Consider the following 10,978-nt stretch of genomic DNA (forward strand, 5'->3'; position numbering starts at 1 on the left):
GCCAGGCAGCATCTGGAGGAAAGGAGCAGTCAACGATTCAGGTATTACCAGTTGAAGAAGGGCAATACCCAGAACTGCTCCTTAGCTGCTCCTTTCCTCCAGATGCTGCCTGGCTTATTGTGTTCTTCCAGCTTCCTGTTTGTCTACCTTGGATTCCAGCATCTACAGTTTTTTTCAGTCTCTAACCAAGTTCTTAATGGTGTTGCGACTGTCCCTTATGTTAAATGTTTCCACTGTTTGAACATGGTGGACAAGATGGCACGTTTGAGTATGTTTCCTAATGTCTATATAAATGCTTTCTTGTCATAGCAGTCCAGAGTGGAGGTGGTGGGTTGAGAAATGTGCTTTACTTCTCCATCCAGGAAAATACAGACCAATTTTAACACTAGCTAACTAAGATCACTTGATCTATTACAGGCCGCCGGTTAAACCTGGGAACTTTCAGATCTTTATTGCTTCTTTGTAAGCCAAATGCAAATTTACTTTTGATTTAATCAAATCTTTTTAACAATTCAGAAACTGGCTTTGCTATAAGTTATAACAAGCAGCCAGGATATAATTCATTTTACTGATGGATGCCCTTTATTTAGTTCTTTGCTAATTTCCCAATCCATAGCTCAACACTGATGTAATATTCCAGCAGCAGATAAACCCATGAGGAAAAAGCAGCTGCCATCCATTCTGAAGCTCTGCCTTAAATGGCCTAGCAAAGCTCTTGCTTGCATTCAAGAAGATGGCTCATCACCATCTTCTCCTAGGCAATGAAAGCCTGTAAATTATGCACTGGCATCAATACAGCTGAACTCTAGAGCGAGGTGTCACTGCCTTTGACATCAAGAAGCCCTTGCAAAACTATAGCCAGTAGGAACTGGGAGGCAGTGGGGAGAATCTGCTGGCTGGAGTTGTACGTGGAACAAAGGAAGATAATTAAAGGTTGTTAAACGTCAGTCATCTTCGCTGCAGGACCTCTCTGCAGCTGTTCACCAGGGTAGTGTCCGAGGCCCAACCATCTTCAGCTTCATCAAAAACTTTCCCTCCATCACAAGGTCAGAAGTGGGGATGTTCACTGACAATTGCACAACATTCAGTACTTTTCACGACTCAGATACTGAAGCAGCCCATGTCCAAATGTAGCAAGACCTGGATAAGATGTAGCTTTGAGCCGACACTTAGCGAGTAACATTTGCACTGCACCAGTTCAAGGCACTAACCATCTGTAACAAGAAATAATCTAACCACCGTGACATTTCAATGGCTACAATTCCTGAATCCCTCACCATCAACACCCTGAACTGGACTAGTCACATTCACTACAAGAGCTTTGGGGTTCCGCAGTGAGTAACTCACCTCCTGACTCCCCAGAGCCTGCCCACCATCTACAAGGCACAAGGCAGGAGTGTGATGGAATGCTCCCCACTTGCTTGGATGGATGCAGGTCTAATAATGCTGAAGACTTTTGACACCATATGCAACAAGGCAGCCCACTTGATTGACACTGCATCTGTGTTCACTCTATCACTGTCACTCAGTAGCAGCAATGTGTATCATATACATGATGCATTATAATAACTCACCAAAGCTCCATAGACAGCACCTTCCAAACCCATGTCCAGTTCCATCTAGAATACAAGGACAGCAGAAACTTAGGAAAACCACCACCTGCAAGTTTCCTTCCAAACCACTCCATGCCCTGATTTGGAAATATATCACCATTCCTTCACTCACTGGGTCAATATCCTGGAGTTCCCTCCCTCAGGGTATTTTCTGTATGTACATTAAATGGATTGCTCTTGCTCAAGAGGAGTGCTCACCACCACCCACCACCTTAAGGGCAACTCAGGATAGGCAACAAACGTTGGCCAAACCAAAGATGCCCACATCACATTTAAGTAAAAAGGAAATTGTGAATTAATAGAAGAAAAGTTTCCTTGAGTTCAGATGCTTAAGCAATGACCTTCCTTCCATTGGAAGATCAGACTTGGGATATTCACTGATATTAGCACAGCACCCAGTTTGTTTCAGAACTTCTCAGATACTAAGCAGTTAATGCCCACATTCTGCATTATTGGATAATGTTCCTGTTGGGGATGATGAGTGACAAATGAACAAACATGCCAAAGAAAGACTATCTTCCCTTCAGATTCAAGTGCTGCATCCCTTAACATAAACATTCATGATGGTTCACCACTTACCGGAACATAACTGAGCAAGCCACATGAAATATTGAGGATGCAAAAGCAGATATGAGATTGGGAAACTCACCTCCTGACTCTCAAAGCTTTATAAACCACAGATTAGGAATGTGACAGAATCTCTCCATGTGTACAGCTCATTTAATTGACACTTGATCCACTATGTTAAACATTCATTCCCTTATCACTGGTATACAGTGGTCATAATGGTACTGTCTACAAGATGTACTGTGACAACTCACCAAAACGCTTTCAACAACAACTTCCAAACCTGTAATGTGTAGCACCTGTAAAAACAAGGGTATCAGGTGATTTCACCCAAACCAAGTTTCAAGAATTTCACTATTGTCATTGGTTAAGATGTCACCGATTTTTCCCAGCGGCTCCTCTCTCTGAATTCTGACAAACATTTTGATTTGCTTCATACTTACATCACATTATATTTCTTCTTCTCAATTCATTCATGGGATATGAATCTCATCAGCTTAGCAGTCATTTATTGCTCACACCTTGCTCTGTGGTTAGCACAGCTGCCTCATAGCACTAGGGACTGGAGTTTGAACCCACCCTCTGGTGACTCTGTGTGGAGTTTGCACATTCTCCCCGTGTCTGCATGCGTTTCCTCTAGGTGCTCTGGTTTCCTTCCACAGCCCAAATATGTGCAGGGTAGGTGAATTGCCCGTAGTGTTCAGGGATCTGCAGGCTAGATGGATTAGCCATGGGAAATGGCGGGTTACAGAGATAGGGTAGGGGTGGGTCTGGATGGGATGCTCTTCAGAGGGTAGGTGTGGACTCAATGAACAAAGTGGCCTGCTTCAACACTATACAGATTCAATGATTCATTGCTGACTTCAAATCCAAACAATCCCTTTCCAACAGCCTAGTGGATACAATGACCTCAGGCATCAATGCTTCAATGATACAGCTCACCACTACTGCTTTCTCAAACACACATAGAGATGGGCAATAAATGATGGCTTAGCTGGTGACCCTGTGAAGGAAATGAGGAGAAAAAATATAACGTGACACAAGTGTAAAGCGAATGGAAATGTTTGTCAAAAGATATAGAGGGGAGCCACTGGAAAAAATAACAAACATAAGAGGCAATTAGAAAGGAGTACAGTTGTGAAAAGTGGCCAAATAGTTTTCTGAGATAATGGGAACTGCAGATGCTGGAGAATCCAAGATAATAAAGTATGGAGCTGGATGAACACAGCAGGCCAAGCAGCATCTCAGGAGCACAAAAGCTGACGTTTCGGGCCTAGACTCTTCATCAAATAGTTTTCTAACTTGTCACTGTAAAGGATAGAGATCAATTATAGTAAAATGGATAACACTGTAAAAGATTATTTCAAATTATTCAAAAGAGGCACTAGAATAACACCTGCCATGATGGAAGGTTATATACAATGATAATGATGTCTTTATTTGCCTTGACCACTATAAACCTAATGGTATGAAAGAAGGACTTAGAGCCTTCCCCATGAGAGAGACATAATACGTGCTTACGTGTGTCTCAATATTCAGACTTTCCTGAAACAGGTGACCAGGCCTGTCACTGAGAACTGTAGCTAGAGGGAGACACTCCATATCAAACATCTGCAGCAGGCATATCGATGGTTATGGCCACATTATGAATGAACCTTCCAAGCCAACAGAGGGCCAGAGACAGGCCCAAACCTGAAGCTTCAGGCTCAGATAAGGTCACAAGAGCTTGCTGTGAAATGAGATAAAGAATGAAGCCTGAAAACACTGAGAATGCCATGAGAGCATGTGGAATGAATTGCTAAACTAGAATCAAGCTGATTCACAGCATGTAAAGTAGCAGAACAAGCCCTGGGTAGGATAATTCTTGCATTAATCAATGATCAAATAATGGAATTAATGGCTAAGATCAAAGCTGGATCATTGTCTGCATGAAAGATCATAAGAAATAGGAGCATGAGTAGGCCATTCGACCCCTCAAGTCTGCTCGACCATTCAGTAGAGTCATGGTTAATCCTACATTCCTCCCATCCGCTTTCTTGCCCTTTTCCCATAACCTTTGATTCCCCAACTGATCAAGAATCTATCGATTGTAGTCTTAAATACACATAAGTGCTCAGCAAGATACCAAATAAGGTACTGGCCAACATTTTCTGAAAGACTGAGATCGTGCCTGGCCGAAATATTTGGATGTCTCGAAAGCTTTTGGAGTATGACATGAAATTCTAGATGAAATTTGGGAGCTGGATTCGGAATTCAGAAACACAATAGAATGATCAGAATGTAAACCATTCTATTAAACATGCACTCGTGTTCCAAACACAGGTAGGTCCCTGGGCAGATTCGGAAAGGAAATGCTCCTCCAATCAGAAACCACTTTGTTTAACCCCATTTGCTGCTGATTGAAAATGCAGCAGGGAAAAGGCCTCTAATTGAGAGAGCTGTGCAAACATCTCTACCTTCATTTAGCCTGAGCCCTGGATGCTGGAAGGGTCAGTGAGTCTGCTAGGCAGTGCACGTGGAGGGTATTTGTGAGGGCAGAAAAACTGCTCAGCAGGTTAGGAAGATGGCTGTGCATGAGTCAGGGGAACAGCTGAGAGTTGGTGAGTGCAATGGGTGATAATGCGTCTTTCCTGCTCACAGGCACTGAGGTCTCAATGGACTGAGGTCAGGAAGGCAAGGAAAGGAGGTCTGAGGAACACGACGGAGGGAAAGTTTGTGGGAGAGAATGAAAGTGTATGTGTGAGAGTGTGTGTGTGAGGAGCTGTTTGGCGTGTGAGAGGGTGAGAGCATATGAAGGAATGTGTGTGTGTGTGTGTGTGTGTGTGTGTGTGTGTGTGTGTGTTTGTGTTAGAGAGAGAGAGAAAATGTGTGAGAGTGAGAGAGTATGTGGATGGGTGGGTGGGTACATGAGATGGAATGTGTGTAAAGAAGTGAGTGGGTATGTGAGGGATAATATGTGTGTGTGTGAGAAAGTATGTAAGGACGACTGTTTGACAAAGAGTGGGTGGGTGTGTTGGTGGGTGGGTGGGTGTGTGAAAAACTGTGTGTGTATGTAATCTCCCTTCTCTTGCTTTCAATTCCCCTCCCAATAATTCGTAACATTCCATGAACTTTCCAGATTACTTGCTTTAGCTGTATGCTCATCTTCTGCAATTCATGCACTTGAACACCCAGATCCCTCTGCATCCCAGAGCTCTGCAAACTCTTAACTGTAAGATAATATTCTTCATTTTTTTAAAACTGTTTCTGCTAAAATGGACAAGTTCACACATTTCCACATTGCCCTCTGTTTGCCAATCACAGGATGTGGGCATCACTGGCCATCTCAGCATTTGCTGCCCACCTTTAATTGCCCTGGAGGAAGTGGCAATGAGCTGCCTTCTTGAATTACTGCATTCCCTGCAGCGAGATACACTTACGTTGTCATGAGCAAAGGAGTTCCAGAATTTTGATTCAGCGACAATGAATAAACGATGATCCATTTGCAACCCAGGGTGCTGTATGTCTTGGAGGGGAAGTTGCAGGTTGGTGGTATTCCCTTGTGCCTGCATGTCTTGCCATTCTCAATGGGAGTGTTTGTGAAAAGTGCGGCGAAGGACACTTGGTTCGATATGGCAGCTCACTTCACAGATGGTACACCCTGCTGCCACAGAGTGACAGCGCTGGAGGGAGTGTAAGTGGTGGATGTGGTGCCAAAGAAGTAACAAGCAGGTTCAATAAAGTGGAACAAGTAGTAACCAATATACTTGGATTTCCAAATAGCATTTCATAAGGTGCCACATTTTTGGTTATTTAATAAGACAAGAACTTATGTTGTTGAGGGGAAGTACATTAACAAAGATAGAGGATTGGAATTGTAGTAGAAGATGGAAGCTTGTGATGAGGGTGGCACTTTCAGGATGGCAACTTGTACCTATTGGAGTGCCACAGGGGCTAGTACAGAGGCCACAGTTATTTACATCATCTAGAAATGATTTGGATGAGGGAACTGATTGTGTTGTAGCTGAGTTTGCAATGATAAATGAATAGGTGGACAGGTAAGAGATTAAGATAGCAAACAGGCTCTTAAGAGTGATATAGACCAGCTAGGGGAGCAAGTAAATACTTGGCAGATGGGGTACAATGTGGGAAAAGGTGAGGTTATGCACTTTGGCAGGAAGAATAGAGGAGTTGAATATTATTTAATTGGAAAAATTAGCTGCTGCTTAGAGGGATTTGAGTGCCCTAGCACATGAATTGCAAAAAACTAGCATTCAACTTCAGAAGGCACTAGGGAAAGTAAATGGAATGTTGGCCTTTATTTCAAAGGGAATGGAGCATAAAAATAAGGAGATTAGATTACCTACGGTGTGGAAACAGTCCCTTGGGCCCAACAAGTCCACACTGCCCCTTGAAGCATCCCACCCAGACCCATCCCCCCATAACCCACACACCTCTGAACACTACGGGTAATTTAGCATGGCCAATCCACCTAGCCTGCACATCATTGGACTGTGGGAGGAAACCAGAGCACCCAGAGGAAACTCATACAGACACAGGGAGAATGTGTAAACTCCACACAGACAGTTGCCCGAGGTTGGAATTGAACCTGGGTCCCTGGTGCTGTGACGCTGCAGTGCTAACCCCTGAGCCACCATGCCGCCTCTTGTTAACATATCACATGGCACTAGTCAGATCACAGCTGGAGTACAGCTGGAACAGTTTTGGGTTCCTTATTGAAGGAAAGCGATATTGGCATTGGAAGTAGTCCAGAGAAGGTTCAGTGGGTTGATCCTGTGAACAGAGGGAATTTCTCATGAGGAGAGGTTTCATAGGGTGGACTCATAGTCACCAAAGTTTAAAAGAATGAGAGGAGACCTTGTTGAATCCAGTAAGATTCTTACTGATTTGCCAGGGTCGATGCGGAGAGGTAGATTCCCCCTTGCAGAGGACTCTAGGACAGGGGTCACCCAGTTAGGACAGAGTTGTGGAGGAATTTCCCTCTCTCAGAAGGGTATGAACCTGCATAATTCTATACCACAAAGGGCTGTCCAGGCTGGGTCGCCGTGTGACTTCTGACTCTATCCACCTCAGTCTGACACCGGCACCTCCATATCAAGTATTTTCAAGGCTGAGATAGATTTTTAACCAGTAACAGAATCAAAAGTTATGGGGTAAAGGCAGGAAAGTGGAGTTGAGAACTATCAGAGCAGCTGCTACCCCATTAAATGGCAGGGCTGGCCCAAAGGGCTGAATGGCCTACATCAGCTCCTACATCTAAAATCCCTGCGGACTGCTGTGTTCTGTGGAGAGAGAATCAGAGTTCATTTATCAGGGTAAGACCTGCTGCCAGAACGGAGAAAGTTCAGGTTGGAGCAGGTTTTAAACAAGCACGGAAACAGAGATGGGGTGTGGCCTGGTGAAGATAGACCACATTAGAGCTGAAGGCAGGAGGGCTGCTATGACAATGTTTTTGTTTTCCTTTTATAAACTCCAGCTACTGAGTCTGTGTCCTTTGAGCACTTTCCATTCATGTACGTTGTAAAAAGTAATTTCAAGTTGGATATTTCCTCTCTGCCTGGCATCAGTAATTAAGTGCTGTATGGTTGAGTGTCTTAAGGTTAACACAGTGTGTGCAACAAGCATTTCATGCTTTTAGTGTATTCTTGAATCTAATTAGAGCTGCAGCCTGACTGCAAACAACACACGAGTTTATAAACAGGAGCTGACCTTGTAACATAGGTCATTCTATTTGTATTTTGATAAATATTTTTTTTAAAGAATGCAACAAATGACTCTCAAGCACAATCAAGCTGAAAGCCCAAGTGTTCACATTAGCGATACTGATGACAGGAAGAAGGTATCTTGAGAAAAACAGGCGTTACGAATGATTAGATTTCTAATCATTAACTTGTTGCTTCTGTTTCACTTGCGTGCAGGACTAAACACTGTTAGATTGTTTGATCTGTTAATGTAAACCCAAAGGACTTAGTTAGTCACAAAGTTCAGTTGTAATTTAATAAAAGATGGCTACTTTGTTTGTTGTGATGAAAGTGCTCGATATATTAATGGGTGATTTTAAATTGTGGAATATTTGACGAGTATATTTCTCTTCACTTTCAATCAATGAGGAGACAATGGCCGAGTGGTATTGTGTTAATACCTCTGTTAATCCAAAGACCAAGATAACATTCTGGGGACCTGGGTTTGAATCCCTCCACAGCTGATGGTGGAATTTGAATTCAATAAATGTCTGGAATTAAGAGTCTAAGGATGACCATGAATCCATTGTTGGTTGTCAGTGGGAAAAAAATCCATCTGGTTTACTAATGTCCTTTAGGGAAGGAAACTGCCATCCTTACCTGGTCTGGCCTATATGTGACTCCAGGCCCACAGCAATGTGGTTGACTCTGAAGTGCAAAATAGCTTGGGTTCTGTGATCGTCCTCTTTAGATTAGATTCCTTACAGTGTGGAAGCAGCTCCTTTGGCCCAACAAGTCCACACTGCCCTTTGGAGCATCCATCCAGACCCATCCCCCTATAACCCACATACCCCTGAACACTACAGGCAATTTAGCATGGCCAATCCACAGTAACAGATCAAACATTCACACCCCTGAAGAGGATGTATTAGACAAACCTAAGATGCTGATAAATCTTTAATCAGTTGGAGGGTTTTAATTGATTAATACGTAGACGTAAATCCCCAAATTCCTTTCAAGCCCTTATCCTGAGAGAACAAAAGGTTTTACCAATATTAAACAGAGGTGACATTTTAGGTCAAACAATGCAAGTTAGGTGTGAGGCCTTGTTTAGAATTTGTGTTTTGGTTTGGAATCAGACTGGTTTTGTTTCTAAAGTAGGAATTTATAAAACTACACATTGACTGTCTATAAATTGTGTGCTTTTTGAACAAAATAGAATGTATTTGCAAATATAAATTCACCCCATAGATTCACGCGCGTGTGTGTGTGTGTGTGTGTGTGTATATGTGTGTGCGTCTGTGTGTGAGTGTGAAAGAGAGACATTGAGTGTGACTGTGAGTGTGTTTGCATAAGTGACTGTGTTTGTCTGAGTGAGTGTGCGTGTATGAGAGTGTACAGTGTGATGAGATCACCTGTAGTGCGACATGATCCCAAGATCCCGGTTGGTGCCATCCTCATGGGTACAAAACTCGGTTATCAGCCTCTGCCCAGTGACCCTGTGTTGCTATGTATCCTGAAGTCCACCTTGGTGGAGGTTTACCCAAAGATCTGAGGCTGAATGTCCTTGACTGCTGAAGTGCTCCCCCTACTGGGAGGGAACATTCCTGTCTGGCAATTGTTGTCCATTCATTGTCACAGCGTCTGCATGGTTTTGTCAATGTACCATGCCTCAAGGTGTCCTTGCATGCAGCGTATGAGATAGACAACGTGGGCCGAGTCACATGAGTACCTGCCGTGCACATGGTGGGTGGTGTCCCCACGTGTGATGGTAGGGTTCTTATTGAAGATCTGATGTGTCTTGTAGAGGTTGCCTTGACAGGATTGTGTGGTGCTGAGGTCGATCTTGTCCTGAAGGCCGGGTAGTTTGCTGTGAACAATGGTCTGTTTAAGGTTTGGCAGTTGTTTGAAGGCGAGAAGTGGAGGTATGGGGAAGATCTTGGCAAGGTGCTCATTGTCACTGATAATGTGTTGAAGGCTGGAAGATGATAGCGTAGTTTCTCCGCTCCTGGGAAGTACTGGATGACAAAGTATACACTACCGACATATCCCATGTCTGTCTTCTGAGGAGGTCGTTACGGTGTGGAATGTCAGAACTGGCGATCAATAAGTTGATCATCGTATCCTGTTCCTATGAGGGCATCCTTTAACACCTTCAGGTGTCTGTCACGTTTCTCCTCATCCGAGCAGACCCTGTGTATGCGTAGGACCTGTCTGTAAGGGATGGCTATTTTCTCCTGTTTAGGCTGGAAGCTAGAGAAGTGCAGCATTGTAAGGTGATCTGTGGATTTGTGATAAAGTGAGGAGCTGAGGTGTCTGTCCCTGATGGAGATGTCCTGACAACTGACAATAGATTCATGGTCATCCTTAGACTCTTAATTCCAGACATTTATTGAATTCAAATTCCACCATCTGCCATCCTGGGATTTGAACCTGGGTCCCCAGAATGTTATCTTGGTCTCTGAATTAACAGAGGTATTAACACAATACCATTAGGCCATTGTTTCCTCATCAATTGAAAGTGAAAAGAAATATAGTGGTCCAAGAATGAGACTGATTCTGAAGAGTAGTCCATGGTAAGTTTGATGGTGGGATGGAACTTGTTGATATCACTATGGAGGTGTTTCAGTGATTCCTCGCCATGAGTCCAAAGGAAGAAAGTGTTGTCAATGTATCTGATGTATAGTGTTCAAAGAAGTCTTGTTCGAGCCTGTGCATGAACATGTTGGCATAGAGGGGATCAAATCACACCCACACACACACCCAGTCACACACACACACAGACATGAATCTATGGGGCGAATTTGTATTTGCAGGTACATTCTATATTGTTTAAAAAGCACACAATTTATAGATAGTCAATGTGGCATCTTGTAAATTCCCACTTTAGAAATAAAACCAGTCTGACTCCAAACCAAAACATGCACAGATTCTAAACAAGGCCTCACACTTAACATGCATTGCCTGACCTAAAACATCACCTCTTCTTTACACCGATAAAACCTTTTGTTCTCTCAGGACAATGACTTAAAAGGAAATTGGGAATTCACATCTAAATATTAATCAATTAAAACTTTCTAATTCATTAATGACTTAACAGCATCTCAGGTTTGTCTA

This window comes from Stegostoma tigrinum, chromosome 21 (assembly GCF_030684315.1).
Source record: "Stegostoma tigrinum isolate sSteTig4 chromosome 21, sSteTig4.hap1, whole genome shotgun sequence".
In the NCBI taxonomy this organism is placed as follows: Eukaryota; Metazoa; Chordata; class Chondrichthyes; order Orectolobiformes; family Stegostomatidae; genus Stegostoma; species Stegostoma tigrinum.